The sequence below is a fragment of the Echinops telfairi genome, unplaced genomic scaffold (genome assembly GCF_000313985.2).
Source record: "Echinops telfairi isolate 266 unplaced genomic scaffold, ASM31398v2 ScPeMD7_3533;HRSCAF=4204_0, whole genome shotgun sequence".
NCBI classification, from domain to species: domain Eukaryota; kingdom Metazoa; phylum Chordata; class Mammalia; order Afrosoricida; family Tenrecidae; genus Echinops; species Echinops telfairi.
In genome coordinates this window covers 41,132,135-41,151,395 of record NW_022107431.1, presented here as the reverse complement: position 1 = coordinate 41,151,395, position 19,261 = coordinate 41,132,135, and the positions used below count along the sequence as shown (strand labels likewise).

Genomic DNA, 19,261 nt, shown 5'->3' with positions numbered 1-19,261 from the left:
CAATTGTGTAAAGCGCATTTGTACATCGTTTCTCAAAACGCTTTTAAGAAAAAAATTTACCCTCAGTAAAATGTTTAAAAAAGAGAGAGAAAATTCACTGTGACCAAAGAGTACCTTCCTAGGCAATGCCACTGGGTGCACTGACTGAGTTGCCGGATACTTACCTAGTGGGAAAAATGCGTACTATGAAAGCTCTGCCCAGTGGAGCTTTTTCAGTTTTTTTTTGTCCGTCCTTGTATTTGCCATTGAAACCATTTTAAGTATATCTCAGTGACATAAATTATAAGCAGTGTTATGCAATTATAACCACTGTTCATTCAAAATTTTTTCATTACCCCATCAAGTATTTTTTTTTTTACCCTATTAAGTATTCCCCATATCCTCTGCCTGTGGACTACAGTAACCACTTTGTCACTTACCTAGTCTAGGTAGTTAATATAAGTGGTATCATACAGTATTTGTATTTTTGTATCTGGGCTTGTTTAACAGGATTTTTTAAAGATACAGCTACATCATAGCATGTAACAAAATATCACTTTTTACTTTTTAATAGAACCAAGATGATGTCATAACTCAAAAGTATAAAAATCCTTAGATTTACTCCTCAACATGGTTAATATATTGTCTTTTAGCTCTGTCCATTTCTCCTTGTCTTTTCTTTAGTTAGAGATCTATATTAGGTAAACCTGTTTTTGGATTTCGTTTGGTTGACTTACATAGTCATTTGTAAGGAATGTTTTTATTTGTTAAATGCTTTGAGTTTGTATTTTAAAAAATAAGCATGTTTTTTCTCCCCATTCTGTATCTTATATGATCTAAATAGGGAATTAATTACGTGCAATTTATAATAAAAAAGAAAGGTGTCATTAAGTGTTGTTGTTAGGTTCCTTGAGCTGGTTCCCCCTCATAGTCACCCTGTGTACATAGAATAAAAGGCTACCCTGTCATGAGCTATCCTCATTGTTGTTTGAGCCCATTGTCCCAAACACTGTGTCAGTACATCTTGTTCAGGGTCTTCCTCTGTTTTGATGCCCCTCCACTTTCCCAAGCATGGCATCCTTCTCCAGGGGACAAGTCTCTCCTGAGACCATGTTTCACTATCCTTGCCTGTAAGGATTCTGGCTACACCTCTTCCGAGACAGATTTGTTTTTTGTTTTGGCAGTCTATACAGCATTTTCAATATTTGTCACCAACAAAATACTTCAATTCTTCTGTGAGCTTTCTTATTCATTGTCCAGTTTATGTGTCAAAACCAAGAAAAAAAACCAAAACAGCCTCAAACTCTGCTGGCAAGTCGATGCCAACTCATATCGATCCTATAGGACAGGGTAGAACTGCTCTTGCGGGTTTCTGAGATGGTAACTCCTATGGGAGTAGAAAGCCTCATCTTTCTCTTACAGAGTGGCTGGTGGTTTTAAACTGCTGACCTTGAGATTATTAGCCTAACAAGTAACCACTAAGCCACCAGGGCATAGTGGTTATGTATAGTTTTGAAAAAGAAATTACATGCATTTTTGTAACTTCTGTTCAATTGTTCTTGATACATAGCTAAAACCGAAGTAAGGTGAAACCAATTGTGTGCTTTAAAAATTGGCCAACTTTTCTTTTTGCCAACTTTTTTTAAGGGGTGCTGAGCTTCTGTTTCAAGTATGAAAATATTTGGATACAGTCTTGGTGGTTGTACAGCATAGTGAACATAATGTCACTGAATTGTGCATATAAAAATAATTGAAATGGCAAACATTTTATGTTATATTCTATCACACTATGAAGAGTATCCAGTTTTGATTTCTCATAATAAAGGGCAGAAAGTAATATGCAGATTCCAAATATTTTCCAATGTAACTTTGAATTGTGTTTTTTGCCTTGACATGAAAAACTAGAACATTTGATAGCAAGCTATTCCACTCTGAAAAACGTGCTGCAGATCTAACTAGAGTTCCTGCCCTGCTGTTCTCCACTCTTCTTGCCCCTGGCTTAATTTAGCATTCAACATTGTGTCTCCTTCTCTAGGTTATCTTTTAGACTACTTTTGATAAATCATCCTGCTTTATCTTTTAGCAATGCCAGAAGGAAAGAATTTAGAGTGTTGGTGTAACTGTGGAATTGGAGGTCATAGGAGTAGTGTGTTGTAAGCGGAGATAGACTTTTCTCCTAAGATTTATGACTTAGGATAACTACCATATATACTCGTGTATAAGCCGAGTTTTTCCAGAACATTTTTTAATGTAGTTTTTGTGGTAAAATTAGGTACCTTAACTGATATTTGGGTCGGTTTATACTCTAGTGTATATGGTTACTACTAGTGGGACACAGATTGATTCTTAGGAATAAACAAGATTATGTGACATCTCTATATTCAGAGGAAGCAAAAATTTATAAAATTCTGAAATGACAAAGTACACGACCAGGCAATTAAAGATGGTTAGAACACGTACTTGGGATAGAGGTTGCAAATGAATTCAAGAGAAAAGCAGCTAGGCTAAAGAATTTGGATTTTGGAGAAGAGAAATAAAAATAGGTTATAAATGGAAATAATTCTAATAGTTCCCTAAGCAGACCTACTGGATTCCACTCTCTGAATTTAGGAGGAACACGCTTATTATAAGATGTAAACAATGGTACAGATAGGAACTGGAAATCCAGGGAATCCAGGGCGGATGATCCCTTCAGGACCAGTGGTGTGAGTGGTGATACTGGGAGGGTAGAGGGAGAGTGGGTTGGAAAGAGGGAACCGATTACAAGGATCTACATGTGACCTCCTCCCCGGGGGACGGACAACAGAAAAGTGGGTGAAGGGAGATGTTGGGGAGGGAGGGGAAAAATGAGGACCTAATACCAGGGGCTTAAGTGGAGAGGAAATGTTTTGAGAATGATGAGGGCAATGAATGTACAAATGCGCTTTACACAATTGATGTCTGTATGGATTGTGATAAGAGTTGTATGAGCCCCTAATAAAATGATTAAAAAAAAACACACCAAAAAAAAAAAGAGATGTAAACAATGTAGGAGGTGAAAAATGTAGGAGTGAAAAACCCAAACCCATAGCCGTTGAGTCAGTTCTGACTCCTGATGAGCTTATGGGACAGAGTAGAACTGCTCTAAAGGGTTCTTGAGGCTGTAGATCTTTGTGGAAGTAGACTGTCTCACCTTTTCCCTCGGAGTGGCTAGTGGTCTGAATAGATGACCTTTCGGTTAGCAGCTTGTGTTTAACCAACACATCACCAGAGCTACAGGCAGTGAACGCACTGCCTCAAATGGATTCTGATTCCCAGAGACCCTTGATACTGGGTTCCTGAGGCTGTATATATAATCTTTATGGGAGCAGAATTAATCTTTCTGCCTAGGAGAGGGTAGTGGTTTGAACCACCAACCTTAGGGTTAGTTCACCCAACAGCACCACAACAGGCTCCTACGACTCCATTCACTAGAGAGAACTGCTAACAACAGTTTGGTGTATAGCACCCTAGGGGGGAATTTCATGATCAGCTCGGCAGCACTGTGTGCAGTGGAGAGGAAAGGGATGGGATGGGAGTGGAAGCGGGGAGTCTGCAGGAGCAGTCCAGCTAAGAAGTGATAAGGACCTGCATCTGAGTTGCAGCTGTGCGTGTAAGAAAGGAGGTGGGCTGGGCGAGAAGTTCAAGGACTAGTTAGGAGATAGGATTGAGGGACACGTTTGATGTGAGGTGAAGGATAGAAGCCAGGATAGTAGGTAAATGGATTTCCTAGAATCTGGGATCAAAGTATGGAGTTATTTGAGCAGACATGAAAAGGATTTTTACTGATGTAATTCCAAAGTGGAGAAGAGTAGATCTTTTTGTTCTTGTATACATCTGTGTTCCCAGGTTTATTTAGAAGGGGAAGGGGAAAGTAGTAATTGAGTTGTATGTGTGTTAAATTTATTTTGTTAAAAATTTTGAGAGTATACAAAGTAGAACATATACTAATCCAACATATACTAACCCAACAGTGTGTCCATTTACAATTCAGTTACACTGATTGTATTCTTTGAGTTGTGCAACCTTCTGTTCTTAAACCTTCTGTTCTCCCCAGGTAATAAACTCACTGCCCCTCATGTTTCCTATCCAATTTTTCTAGATGCTGTTGTCAAATGGATCTCATATTAGATAGATCTTGAAAGAGCACAGTGCTCAAGGCGGACTTTTTTTTTTCTTTTCTACTAGTTAAGCTAAATTGTTTGGGTTTTAGAAAATTTTAAGAGATACTATAAGCCTCAACCTATAAGCAGCTCTAACCTCCATGGGTCAGCAAACTCAGCTCCCTGAATTAATTGCCCAGAGACACCCCACTCCACAAGCCAGCCTCCTACACAAAAGCACTGTTTTACTTGCTCCACGGGTTGGGAAGTTCACCATTCTGTTCCATGCTCTGGTTCTTGGTTCTGCTGCTGCCCCACTGATGGATCCAAGAGGTTCACTGCACAGGGATATCGGCTCCAGAGGACAGGCTCTACTGTCTCTTGTTGGTAATGAGATCTTTCCTCCTCAGAGGGCTCATTTTATACTGAGCAGGATGGCATTGTAGGGAATCCTGTTCACAACTACTCCTAGGTGAATGCCATCAGTGCCTTCTCATACCTTTTTACCAGACCAATGCAGGAAAAGGTCATTTGGTGGAAATTGGAAACATTGACTACAAAAGTCACATTAAATAATTCAGTGCCCCGACACTATGAGTTACAGTGGTTCAGAATTGACTAGATAGCAGTGGAGTTACTATTTGGCTGAAAATTGAGCCATGGGAGTAAGTTCAATTACAGGCATGATGAGTAGCCAAGGGCCATAAGTCCCATAGTCTTTACTAGACCTATGGGATACAATTAAAATCTGGAGCAGCTCGTTATTGGCTGGAGGTTTGTAGGATGAATGCATTCATTGGTGGGTAAGAAAGACTTAGGTCAATAATATTAACTTATTTGCTGTCATGTAGGATTCAATTGGAATTTCTAATGAACCAGAATCAATGTGATGGCAGGGTTTTTCTTTGTTGTTGTTGTTTTAATATTCTCCTAGAAGGAAATGTTTTCCTTTGGTTGTTTATATTTTCATTGAATAATTTTCACTGTTGGGACATTAAAAAATTCTAATGTCTTCTGCCACCATTTCAGGCATTTTTCTTAAAAATCATTTTATTAGGGCCTCATAAAACTCTTATCACAATCCATACATACATCAGTTCTGTAAAGCACATTTGTACATTCATTGCCCTCATCATTCTCAAAACATTTCCTCTCCACTTAAGCCCCTGGCATCAGGTCCTCATTTTTTCCCCTCCCTCCCCGTTCCCCCCTCCCTCATAAGCCCTTGATAACTTATAAATTATTATTTTGACATATCTTGCCCTGTCCGAAGTCTCCCTTCACCCACTTTTCTGTTGTCTGTTGCCCAGGGAGGAGGTCACATGTAGATCCTTGTAATTGGTTCCCCCTTTCCAACCCACTCTCCCTCTACACTCTCAGTATCGCCACTCACACCACTGGTCCTGAAGGGATCATCCGCCCCGGATTCCCTGTGTTTCCAGTTCCTATCTGTACCAGTGTACATCCTCTGGTCTAGCCAGACTTGCAAGGTAGAATTCGGATCATGATATCATGATAATGGGAGTGGGTGGGTGTGGAAGCATTTAGGGACTAGAGGAAAGTTGTATTTTTCATTGTTGCTACATCGCACCCTGACTGGCTCGTCTCCTCTGCATGAGGATCTCCAGTGGCCTACAAATGGGCTTTGGATCTCCACTCTGCACTCCCCCCCTCATTCACTATGGTAAGATTTTTTTTGTTTTGATGATGCCTTTGACACCTCGTGGTCGCCCAGGCTGGTGTGCCTCTTCCATGTGGGCTTTGTTGCTTCTGAGCTAGGTGGCTGCTTGTTTACCTTCAAGCCTTTAAGACCCCAGATGCTATACCTTTGCAGGCATTTCTTGCTTACTTTCATGTTACATCTTTTCATGAACCTCTTTTAAAGGGTTGCTTGAATATGTGTGCTGTCATAGTAAATACATTTTATTGAGATTTGAGAAGATCTGGGTAAAGACTATTAGATCACGATAATCATAGAATTGAATAAAAATGTTCGTCTAGAGCTGCTTTCTTTTTTAGGCTCTTCATTTTATTACTACTAATTTTGCTACTGGGAAACCAAGAGGATTGAACTGTTATTTTGATACCATAATGGTTGCAAGTTTCTAGAGTAACAATCATGCTTTAATTATTTTAGCTTTTATAGTTATATAATATTTAAAAATGAATCCTTCAGTTACATGGCAGTACTGAAGAAAAAAAAAGGAAACAAAATATCAAATATGGTCATTCTTACTACAAACACTGTTTAAATATTATTTGGATTAAAAAAAATCTCACTGTCATCAAGTCAGTTCTGACTCATAGTAATCCTGTAGAGAGTTTATGAGGCTGGAAATCTTTACAGAAAGAGCCTCATCTATCCCTTGTGGAGCTGCTGGTGGATTTAAACCTTCAACCTTGTGCCTAACAGTCCAGCATTTACCAACAGTGCCACAAGAGCACCATTATTTAATGATTTTTAATCTTTTTTAGGCCTTTAATTTTTCTTTTATTTTTTTAAATAGTAGTTTCCCCTTTTCCTCCCACTTTGTTATGTTTTGTGCACACTTGTTTTAAATTTAACTTTTCAAGAAAATGTTGCAAATACTTAATAATATATAATATGACTGACACTTTATAATTGTTTGGCTTTTTATATCTACTTAGGTGCTTGGTTAGTGTGATTTCAGTTCTGGAACCCAAACTTCAAAACTCTGGAGGTGTAGTGATTATGCATTGGATGGCTGCTCAAGAAGAGATGCTTTCAGATGTTTGAAAGCACCAGTTGTAAAAAAAAAAAAGCACCAGTTGCTCCATGGGAGAAAGACGAGTTTTTCTATTCCCGTAAAGAGTTACTCTTAGAAATCCATGGCAGCTACCTTGTCCTGAAGAGCTGTAATCAACTTGGTGACAGTGAGTTTAGTGCTGAGAAACCAAACCCACTGCCAATGAGTTCATTCTGACTCCTGTTGTTTTTAGGTGCCCTTGAGTCCCTTCTGAATCTTAGCGACCCTGTGCACAACAGAACAAAACACTGCCTGCTTCTGGGCCATCCTCACAATTGTTCTCATGTTTGAGCCCATTGTTGCCGCCATTGTCAAGGACTTTCCTCATTTTTGATGCCCCTCCACTTTGCCAAGCATGAACTGGTCTCTCCTAATAACATGATCAACGTATGTGAAATGAAGTCTGGCCATCCTTGCCTCTAAGGAGCATTCTGGTTGTACTTCTAAGATATAACCGTTCTTTTGGCTGTTCGAGTTACTTTCAATATTCTCCTCCAACACCTTAGTTCAGATGTACCAAATTTTCTTTGGTCTTTCTTACTCAGTGTTCAATTTTCACATGCATGTAAGGCTATTGAAAATAGCATGGCTTTGGTCAGGTGCACCTTATCCCTCAAAGTAACATCCTTGCTTTTCAATGCTTTTAAGAGGTCTTGTGCAGATTTACCTAATGCAGTGCATCCTTTTGATTTCTTGACTGCTACTTCTATGAACATTGATTGTGGATCCAAGCAAGACAAAACCCTTGGCAACTTTAATTTAGTCTTTTCTCCATTTGCCATGATTGGACCAGTTGTGAGGATGTTTATTTTCCTTACATTGAGTTGTAATCCATACTGAGACTGTCATCCTTCATCTTCATCAGCAAGTCCTCCTCATTTCAGCAAGCAAAGTTGTGTCATCTGCACATTGCAGGTTGTTAATAAGCATCCCTCAAATCCTGATGCCACATTCTGCTTCATATAATCCAGTGTCTCTGATTATAGCTCATCATATTGAATATGGTGAGAGAATATAACACTTGGCTGACATCAGCAATGACATCTTTTGTTCTTCGCCCCCTTCTGAATCCTGCCTGAACCTCTGGCAGCTCTCTTTCAATGGATTACTGCAACCGTTATTGGATGATCTTCAGTAAAATTTTACTTGCATGCATGTAATATTGGTATTGGTCTATAATTTAAACATTCTGTTGGGTCACCATTCTTTGGAATGCGTACAAATATGGATCTCTTCCAGTTAATTGTTTAAATGTCTTCCGAATTTCTTGGCATAGACAGTGAGTGCTTCCAGTGCTCTAACAGCCTGTTGAAACATTTCAGTTGATATTCCATTAATTCCTGGAGCTGTGTCTTAATGATTATGCATTGGGTTGCCAGGTTAGTAGTTTGAAACCACTAGCTGCTCCTTGGGAGAAAGATGAGGCTTTTTATTCTTGGAAAGAGTTACAGTCTCAGAAACTTAGAGGAGCCATTCTACCCTCATGGTTCACCATGAGTTAGCATGGACTTGTTAGCAGCGAGTGTTTTTCATTTTGTTTTTGGCTAATGCTTTCAGTGCAGCTTGGACTTCTTCCTTTAGTACCTTTGGTTCTCGCCCTTATGCTACCTTTTGAAATTGGTGAATGTCGACTATTTCTTTTTGATATAGTGACTTTGTGTTCTTTCTATCTTCTCTTAATGCTTCCTGCATCATTCAATATTTTGCCCATAGAATCTTTCAATATTGCAATTTGAGATTTGAGCTTTATCTTGATTTTTTTTTCCATTTCAGATATGCTGTGGGTATTCTTCTTGGTTTTCTAACTATAGGTCTTTACACATTTCATTGTTTAATATATATATATTTAATCATTTTATTGGGGGCTCATACAACTTATCACAATCTATACATACATTAATTGTGTAAAGCACATTTGTACATTCGTTGTCCTCATCATTCTCAAGCATTGTTATATTTTACTTTGTTTTCTTGAGCTGCCCTTTGAAATTTTTGGTTAGGTGTTTTTATTTCATTTCTTCCATTTGCCTTAGCTACTCTATGAGTAAGGGCAGGATTGAGAGTCTCTTCTGACATCTACTGGATCTTTTCTTTCTTTTTAATAACTTTGCTTTAATAACAGCTCATCAGGTCTTCTGTCTTTAGTGTTTGATACATCAAATCTGTTTTTGAGGGATCATTAAAATGAGGAGGTATAGAATCCAGGTTGTATTTTGGTCCTCATGGACTTGTTTAATTCTTTTTTCAATTTTAACCTGAAATTATACATGAGCAATCGATGGGTCTGTTCCACAGCCAGCCTCTTAATCTGGTTCTAGCTGCTTGATTTGAGCTGCTCTATTATTTCTTCCCATAGATGTAGTCAGTTTAATTTTTGTTTATACCATCTGAAGAAGTCCATGCGTATCATTGCCTTTTGTGTTGTTGAAAAAAGATACTTGTTGAAGGAGACGAAGAAGGTATTAGTCTTGCAAAATTCTATCATGCATCTTTGTTTCTGTCACTAAGATCTTATATTCCAGCTACTGTTTTTTCCTCTTTGATTCTAGTTTTTGCACTCCAATCCCAATAATTATCAATGCGTCTCGATCGCATGTTTGATCAATTTCAGACTGAAGATTTTGGTAGCATTCTTCAATTTCTGTATCACTAGTTTTAGTGGATAGTGCATACATTTGAATAACAGTTGGTGATGAATATAACACCATTTTTAATTGTGTCATTACTGGCAAATAAACCATCTAATTGTTTGATTCAAAGTGGCAATACCAGTACATTTTGGCTCATTAATGCCTAGAATATCAATCTTTGTGTTCATTTAAAAAACAACAACATGTTATTATTGAAGCTGTGTAGGAAACTTTAAAGTTATCATGTGTTAGTTCTCTAACTTTGTCCTTTCAAAAAATTGCTTGGGCTATACTGGATCACATGCATTTCTATATTGATTTATTGTCAACTTCTCAATTTCTGCTAAAAAAAAAAAGAAAATGGGATTTTGATAGGGAGTTTCAATTTGGGGAATGATTCATATTAACAATATTAAGTTTTCTGATCCATGAACATGAAATGTCTTCATTTTTTAGATCTTTTTGTACAGTTTTCAACAATGTTGGTTTACAGTCCATTTCATTTAAAAAAATTTCCAGTTATCTTGATTATACCTCTTACTTTCCAAGATCCAATTATTAATAGATGTTTGCAGTTGTTTCTTCTCATTTTTGGTCATAGTTCATCAGCAAGTGAAGGTCTCTTAGGCTTTCCTCTACCTGAGTCATTATGGTTCACTCTAATTTGAGAAAGCATAAAGCCCCTGGTGGTTAGGTGTTGGGCAGCGATCTGCATGCTTGGCAGTTCAAAACCACCAGCATCTACTCGGGAGAAAGACTGGGCTTTCTACACCAGTAAACAGTTATAGTCTTGGAAATCCACAGGGATTTGCTATGAGTCAGTATTAACTCGATGGCATTGAGTTGAGAAGGCATCTCTTCTTCAGTCACATTTTGAGGGCCCTTGGACCTGAGGGCCTTACCTTTTGGTAGTATCTCTTGACAGTACTTTGCTTCTACTCATTAGGTTTTCAGTAACAGACAATGTTTTGATGCTATCCATAGGGCTTTCAGTGGCTAATTCCTCTGAAGTGGACAGCCTATTCCTTCTTCCTAGTCTGGTCTTAGTTTGGAAGCGTAGCTGAAACCTGTTCACTTTGAGTGATCCTGATGGTATTTGACATACCAGTGACTTAACTTCCAATATCACAGCAACACACAAGCTACCAGAGTACGACATACAGACAAGTGGTAGATTCCCATTCAAGGTGACACTGTTTTGCGTTTCTGAGGCTATAATTCTTTACGGGAGCAGATAGCCTCATCTTTCTCTCTTGGAGCAGCTGATGGATTTGAACTTGTTAGCAGCCCAGTGCCTTATCCAGAGTTCTATATGTAGCAAATTTCTAAAGTTCCCTGTCTTACTTTCTTCATCTGTAAAGCAGGGTTAATAGTATTACTTACTAGCAACGAATGTACAAATGTGCTTTACACAATTGATGTATGTATGGATTGTGATAAGAGTTGTATGAGCCCCCAATAAAATGATTTTTTTAAAAAGCTGGGGAAAAAATAGTAGTACTTACCTCTGAGTAGTTTTGAAGATCATATGAAACAGAGCCCCTAGAGCTATGCCTGGTATAATCTTTGGAAACCTTTGCTGCTATTAGTTTGTTTTTTTTTCCCCATGCAATCCGAACTAGGTAGGTTTCTTTCATAGACCTTAGCATATGCAGTACCTTGTTTAATGAAATATTAGTCAAAATAAAATTAACTAAAAAAAAAAGGAATGAACTTTTGGAATATCTTTACAGTTCAACTTTCCCATATTTTTCTTCACTTTTGTCCTCTTATAGGTCAGTTTTTAAATGATGGGTTTTCTCCTATAGTCCCAATATTTTCTGGTGCTAAGAGGAGAATGTGCGATGAGCTCGAGGTCCAGTACACTCCATGTTGTACAGTCTATTTTAATCCTTAGTTTATTATACATATTTTTATATATTCATTGGCATTCTCATGTAATTAAAATTAGTTGCTCTCAGCATATATTAGTTTGTACTTTTAGTTTTTCCAGTAGTATAATTACTTCTGCTGGGTCATACTATAAATTAGGTTCAACTTTAGATCTTTTCATATAATCAGCTGCATATTATGTAATGACCTCTGTATGTAATCAATTTATTATTGATTTGCTCACTGTCAAATCTAAAATCTGATTTCCTTGGCAGATATGTAGACTTGTGATAGGCATTTGGCATTTTATGTATTTGGGCAGTGTAACTTTTAAGTCTACCTAAACTTCTCTGCATTTTGCCTCTGCTGTGTTCATAGATTCCAGGAGGGCTTCGTGTATGGACATCAAGCGTTGGAGGTAGCAGACTTTTCAGCAGAAGGTAAAGCAGAGTGTTGCCTTCTGGTGTCATTGTGTGTGTGTGCTGGGGTGGGCATGTGACAGGAGAGAACTTTTCAAGAATGCCAACACAAAGTAATTTATAATGATACATTGCATAATTCACTTTCACAAAATTTAACAGCAAGTTAATACATGCAAAATTTCTTTCAGTATTACTGAAATACTTTAAAAAAAGGGAAATTTTAGATAGAAACAAAAACTAAATTTCACCTTCTCTTTCTTTAATTATTAAGGTAGGCGTAATTAAGAAAAGGGTGCATTAGTGTAATGTATAATAGGTACTGTATAATTTTCCTAGACCTAGCTTTACTATGGTTTTCTTCTTGGGAAGTTGTCCAAGTCATTATTCATGACTCTACTGCTCTTTTCACTCAAAGACTGCTTCAGAATAAATCAGGAGGCAGCCTAGCCTGTGACTCATGGAAGGAGGATAGACATTCTTGCTATAGATCCTGTGTGCCAAAAATGTTAGTTTTCAATATGCTAATTATCCCTTCAGAACTCGTTAATATGCTCTTCTCTCAAGTTAGTTCTTGTTTCAGTAGAGAAATAAACACATCCCACGTACTTATAAAATATGTTTTTATAGAGACAGTCTTAATGAGTTACTTTTAAATAAAATAGCGTGCGTGACTAGAGATCAGAAATTGTGACATATCTCTTTCTTGGATTATGTATCCTTGATTTTTTTTTTAAAGAAACACTTTGTAATTCATGTACCAGATATTTCAATATCACTTTTGGTGAATTTATAAAATTATCTGAGTTTTCTTCAGACAGTATTTAAGTAGATTTTATTTTTTGAGATCTATAAGCTTATATAGTTTTATACTTTTAGATGTAAATAAATAGCTAGTTTTGAGATAGATTCTGAATGAGAGTTAGGGGAATGGTTTCTTAAATCTCCTGGGAACTATATTTGTTTTGCTTTGAAGTAAGCCTGTGTATTATACCCTCTAGGATGCACACCTTAGCTGAGGTTGGGTATTATTTATTAATCTTTACTTTGTGCCCTGTACAGGATCACTCCATTGTATAGGCAGTGCAGCTTCACTGTCTTTTTCAGCTCCCTCCTATTCAGAGGAGAGCCTGTTTTTAACTGGAGGAGGTAGATGAGTTTGAAGCTGTTTATTTAGGTAAGCTACAATTTACCTCCTAAGCATTGTCTCCTTTCTTTTGCTCTTCTTGCGGCCGTTTTGAGACTATTTTCTATTTAGAGATACTAGTTAGACTGGAAATAATTTCTTGAAGGCCTTTCATACTTCATTTTCAGGGTGGTTGTCTAGTCTCACCCCTGTTGAATTATGCACTCTTGTTTTGTTTAGGAGGTGTGGTTGTATAGTGGTTAAGTGTTTGGCTGCAAACAGAAAAGTCACTGGTTTGAACCCACCAGCTGCTCTTTGGGAGAAAGATGTGGCTTTCTACTCGTATAAAAATGTTAAAGCCTTGGAAAGCCAGTGGGGCTGGTCTACTTGATCTTACAGCATTACTGTGAGTTGGAAGAGTTGGTAGTGGTTTTTTCTCTTTTAAAATATGTGTAGCTAATCTGATTGTGTCATATTTTTGTTATCAATTGAAGATCTCAATAGATTATCCTAATCAGTAGTATCAAAGACATAAAATACTGCTGATCTCAGGGCATAGGTAGACTCCTCCACAAGTTCTATGAGAAACATGGGATTAAATGGGTAATTATAGAGTTATTTATATTTTTTTAACTTTTACTTGTGAATTAGGTGCAGTTTTACAGAATAAATCAATTTTCATTTCAACAATTCATTCACATTTTGTTTCAAGTCACTGATTGCAATCCCCACAGTGTAACATCACTTATCCCACTTCTGCCTTGTGTTTCCTGTTTCCATTTCTCCTTCTTTCCTAACCCTTCGGCCTTCTGAACTCTCTCCTTGGACAAATGATACCCTTTTGATCTCAAGTGGTTGACTGTTCTAAGGATTTCATACCTTTCTAGTGTTATTGTTCACCGTATAGAGCTCTCTCTTAGTTGGCAGAAAATTGGGCCAGAAAGGTGAATTTGGTTCCAGACCTGATGGGTGACTAAGGGCCATACTCTCAGAGGTAGGAGGGTGGGAGGAGGATGAGGGTCTATATAGAAATATTTTATTAGACGGATTCAGGTAGTTTTCCCACATACTTAGTTCCTCTACTCTCATGTGAACATCTGTTAGACCAAGATATTTTCTAACATAGAAGATATAGTCAATATATTGCAAACTAATGACAACCCTTGTCATTCTGTTGATTCCAATTTATAGCAATCCTGTACAGGGTTTCCTAGACTATAAATATTTGTAGGAGCAAACAACCTTGTCTCTCTTACAAGGAACTAATGGTGGGTTTGAGCTGCTGATTGTTTGTTAGCAGTCTAACACCTAACTCATATGCCAAAGTGTGCCTTACTCACCACATTGGGCACTCAGTAGCTGCTGAATGAAAGACTTAATTCTGGACTCCACTCTAAACCTTCCTCTGATTAGAGAAGTTAGTCATTAAATCAATTGATCACTGCGTCAAATATTTGAGTGTTAGGTACAAGGCATTAGGTGGTAACAAAGATATATATAATGCTGTTTGCAAACTATATATAAAGATATATATATATTTCACTCAGCAAAGTAAATAACGATGTGACATGTCAGTGTCAAATGCCTGTCTCATTTTTAGGGAGCCTTGGTGGCATGGTGGTTACATATTGGGCTGCTAACATCAAGATCAGCAGTTCAAAACTACCAGTTGCCCTGTGGGAGAAAATGAGGTGTTCAACCCTGTGAAGAGTATGTAGTCTTGCAAACTCACAAGGGCTGTTCTTCCCGGCCCTGAAGGGCTGCTATGAGCTGAAATTGACTCATGGCAGTGAGTTTGGTTGGTTTCATATTTTGTTGATATATATTTACCAGGAACTCATATTCCAATGCCCTGTTCTAAGCATTTTAATTAAGATGTCTATTCATGGGCGTCTTCCATACGTTTAAAGAAAATGTTCGTGGGAGGCTTCAAAAATTTCATGGAAAAATAAAGAGAATGAAAAATTTCAAGGAACTTTTTGATACCTCCTTGTATATTAAGGCTTTCTTGGTGCTGGACACTCCTAGGTGCTTTGTACGTATATCATCTCATTTCTATGTATATTACCTCATTTCATCTTCAAGGCAGGTCTTACAAGATTTATAGATGTAAAAGCTGATTATTTGAGACTCTAAGTAACTTATTAGCTGCATGAGTTAGTATAATAGGTATGGTTCCATAGCACAAGCTCTTTCAAGCATACACTAGAAAGGATTATATAACATGGTACATTATAGATGCCCTGGGTGTGGTGCAGAGATGTGGTTTGGGAATGCACAGGAGATGTCTTTGACCTAACATTTAAAGAGAATAGGATGCTCACAGGATTTTTGAAATCTTGTCTTTGCTAGATGGATAGAAAGAGTACAGGGAAAAAAATCGGTTAATGTGGGTCAGAATGAGGGCCAAAACCAGTATTTTGTGATTGACAATATAAAAATTTTGAATAAATAGTAAAATGCAGTTAAACAATTCTTGTCTTTTATTTTAAAGTCCTCCTCTTTCCCCATTTTTTTTGGTCTTCAACAAAACACCTTCTGGATTTGCTATGGCAAGTTGCGTTTGAGAGAATAGAACACAGAACTCCTGTGAAAATCCCAAGCTCGTATTTGTTGACTGGCTTAGAACAATCAGTGCAGCAGTAACTAAGGGAGCAGAAGGCCTGGGAAAAAGAGAATGTCCAGAATGATTTCCCTTAAATCCACAATACTTTATTTGCCTCTTTCTTGTAGCTCAATAGAAAAACAAGACCCAACTCACTGTCATGGAGTTGACTCATAGCAACCCCGTATTTCAGTAAGGAACTATAATAGCCATCAGTGTGCTAAACACCATGGGGTTATAAAAGGTCTATAAAAGGCATCACTGGTTTCAGGCAACTTGTTGTTGGAAAGAGTAAAAGTAAGCCAATGAGAAATTACTTAGCAGAACTAATATGCACTGATATATACTGTAATACTAATGCAAGTACATGTTGGAAGCTTTTTCTTAAGTGATGTTATATGGGTTGTGCCTTAGGCGCGCACGCGCGCGCTCTCTCTTTAAACGTTTGTGCTCTCTGGGTCATCTACTTTCATGACTTCAGTTTCTAAATACTTCCATATCTCTACTTACATCTGCATTCTGAGCTGTAGGTTCATCTGAATGCCTTTTGAACTCCCAACACCTGCTCAGTATTAACAGACTATCTTACCCACCACTGTCACCTCCTTGTCCAAGCCAGAAACTCAGAACCATTTTTTCCTTTTTCCCCCTGATACTGTGCTATGTTGATATGGTTTCCTATCAACAGATTTTTGTTTTTAACTTTTTATTGTAAATTAAGTGAGGATTTACATTTCAGATGATCATTTTTTGTATTCAACGACTTAAACTACTTATTGTACCTCTCAATAGCCTACCGTGCTCTCTTCTCCCTCCTGTAGAATACTAGCTTCCCTTCACCATAGTTAAGACCCACCCACCTTCTCACTCCCAGTTATCTTTTAAATCTACTCACTTCTGTTTATTCCTTCTCAATCCTAATTTCAGTTGTTGCCATCTCTTACTTAAATTATTGTGAAAATTCTTTACCTACCAAATATACTTGTGTATAAGTCGAGTTTTTCAGCACATTTTAATGGTAAAATTAGGTGCCTCGGCTGATTTTTGGGTCAGCTTATACTCAAGTATATACGGTAATCTTCTTGTTCTATCTTCCTATTGAAATGCTTCATAAAAATACATATTACTTAGAATACTTATCTTTTTTTTTTTTTTAAGAATACTTATTTTTTATTCTGGGATTGGAATCCAGTTTTTCTTAAGAAGGCTCACTTCTTGACTTGGTGCTTCTTCAGCTCCAACTCTTAGTACTTTCTTGCAATTCCTTTAAACGAGTCTTATTGAACTTTATGTGCACCAAACTCTCTTGCTTCTGAGCCCTGATGCATGCTATTCCTCTTTTGCCAGAAGTGAAATATGAAGCAATGAAAATATTTCCTGTAGTGATTAAAAGCATAGACTCTGGAGCCAGACTACTTAGTTATGACTCCTGGATCTGCTATGTAACTATTTAGTAACTAGGGCCAGTTACTTAACTCCTGTCTCAGTGTCCTTATCTGTACAACGAGGGTGGTACCTGCTCCATAACATATGTGGGGGCATCAAAAAGTTCATAGGGTTGTGGTGGTTGGTGCGCTGAACTCCTGGCCTCCAAGAGCCACCTCTGCCCCCTCCTCACTGCCACCATGAAGTGGATGTTCATGGAGGACCACTCGTTGGAACACAGAGTGTGGAATCCATGAAAATCCACATGAACCTGGCTCTTGCTTCTTTAATTCATATATTTCTGATTGGAAAAGTGCCTGTTCAGTTGCCTGCTTTACTTGGTGACTGAGCTTCGAGCACCTAATGCAGAATATGTCTTAGCACCTCTAGCTTTGCCACTCCCTTGTTCAGAGTTAAGTCCTTAGTGCAGGCACTACTGTGGAAGATAAAGTATGAGGATTAGTGTAAAAGCATTTCTACAAGACCAGAGAAGTTTTTATTAAAAATCTTAAGTGTGAAGCTGCTGTTTCTCAACTTACCTTCCACCTAGATTTATATACCTCTCTTTTTTGAATTTAATAGGCCCAGCAGATCCCCCTGGAAAGCCGATGCTTGGATTAGACCATTAGTATTATTAGTGGAGACTTGATAATGAAACTAAGCCTGTGTATTACTGAGGGAACTTGTCTGCATTACAGAGGCATGTTCAACACATCTTGTTTGGAATAAACATCATGTATGAACTGGAACCCAGTAGCAGTACTTTTTGACACATCTTCCTACATCACACCAGAAGTTTACGTAGCAGAGAAACATGAAATCATAGACAGCAAGCAGACAACTTGTGCTCTTCTTTTGTTCAGATTTTGATGTGGGTCAAAAAGAGCATCTATCACTACTTCAAATTTATCCGACTTTTCTTGTACTGGCTTAATTGAAGCATGATGAGTACTGCAGCAGATTGTTGATAGTGTTTCCGCTGACACTCCATTATGATCAGTTAGCCTGCCCCCTAGATGAGGGGAAGAAGCAAAGAAAGAAAGTACTGTTTTGAGAGTTTCAAAAAAGGGGAAAATGTCACACATGATGCATTGTCAGCATAAGGTTTTGTGCTTGCAGAATTAAGTGAATGGTTCACTCGGACCTTTCTTGTTCTTTCCCCTGAGAAAGGACTTGTACATTTTCATGGATTCCAACTTCAGTAGCAGCAGCATTATAACCATTAGCATGGCTCATCGTCATGTCCAGGCTATCGCTTTCCAACATTTCTCTTTTTAAAAGAAAAATGATAGAAAGTCTTCTTTCACTTCAACTCGCCCAGTGTTGATTTTTATATAATCCGGTCACTTCAGACATCGGGTCAGTATGTGATAACATCAAGCCTGCTATTCAACATGTTCAGCAAGCGTCTCCTTCATATGACTTGCCAGGCCACATTTGTGAACTCATTCTTGGTGCAAGATAAGAGGCTGATTCTTTAAGGCAGTGGTTCTCCATCTTCCTAATGCCGCGACCCTTTACTACAGTTCCTCATGTTGTGTTGACCCCCCAACCATAAAATTATTTTTGCTGCTACTTCATAACTGTAATTTTGCTACTGTTATGAATTGGGGGACCCTTGTGAAAGGGCCATTCAATCCCCCAAAGGGGTCGCGACCCACAGGTTGAGAACTGCTGCTTTAAGGTATCACGTGCTTTGCTTGAATCTCATTCCAGCACTGAAATCTTTTCCAGCATTGGTTCATATATTGAAAGCATTTCAGCCATGTCAAGAAAGCTCTTTATTCTTGAGGCCACAGAAGGCCAGATTCCATCAGACAAGAAACAATATGATAACAAGTAACCTGCGCAAAATATCCTTACACTTTTTCTTCTTGATTTCCATCAAATAGTTTAGATGTCAATAAAGGTTTTGAGCAGGCTTACTTCTGCTTTCCAGTTTTCAAGGCAATGAAAGTGCTCTTCACTTGTCTCATGTTTCGGTACTTTTGGGATTGCTTTACACCACTTCTGAAATGCAGTCACAAGTTGGTATTTGTGTCTGTAGCACTGATGACCATTGGCAGCAGAACCAGTATATATTTTCACTGATGAGGGGGTAAGCCATCTGTGGCTGTAGGATTTTCTCTGTTGGGTATCACCTTGTAGAATCACTCTTTTTAAAGCCGGCACACTTCTCCCTTTGCATATGTATCTTACCTTATTGCAATAATGAAAGGCGTATATTTGTTCTGGAAAGAAGCATTTTCCCTTTTGATGATTTCAAACCAAAAATGGTTTGAAAGTGAGAAATCACACAAAATTTGCAAATCTTTC

General features: G+C 38.0%; 1 protein-coding gene across 2 annotated transcripts in view; it reads left to right on the top strand.

Moving 5' to 3' along the window:
- The first annotated feature begins 11,753 nt into the window (after positions 1-11,753).
- The window catches only part of CDK19 (cyclin dependent kinase 19), a 166,426-nt gene continuing 158,918 nt past the window's right edge, over positions 11,754-19,261 (top strand). For both annotated transcript variants that reach the window (XM_045294603.1, XM_004702183.2), the window contains exon 1: positions 11,754-11,810. The gene's annotated coding sequence lies outside the window, so the exon portion shown is untranslated. The remainder of the gene's footprint in view (positions 11,811-19,261) is intronic.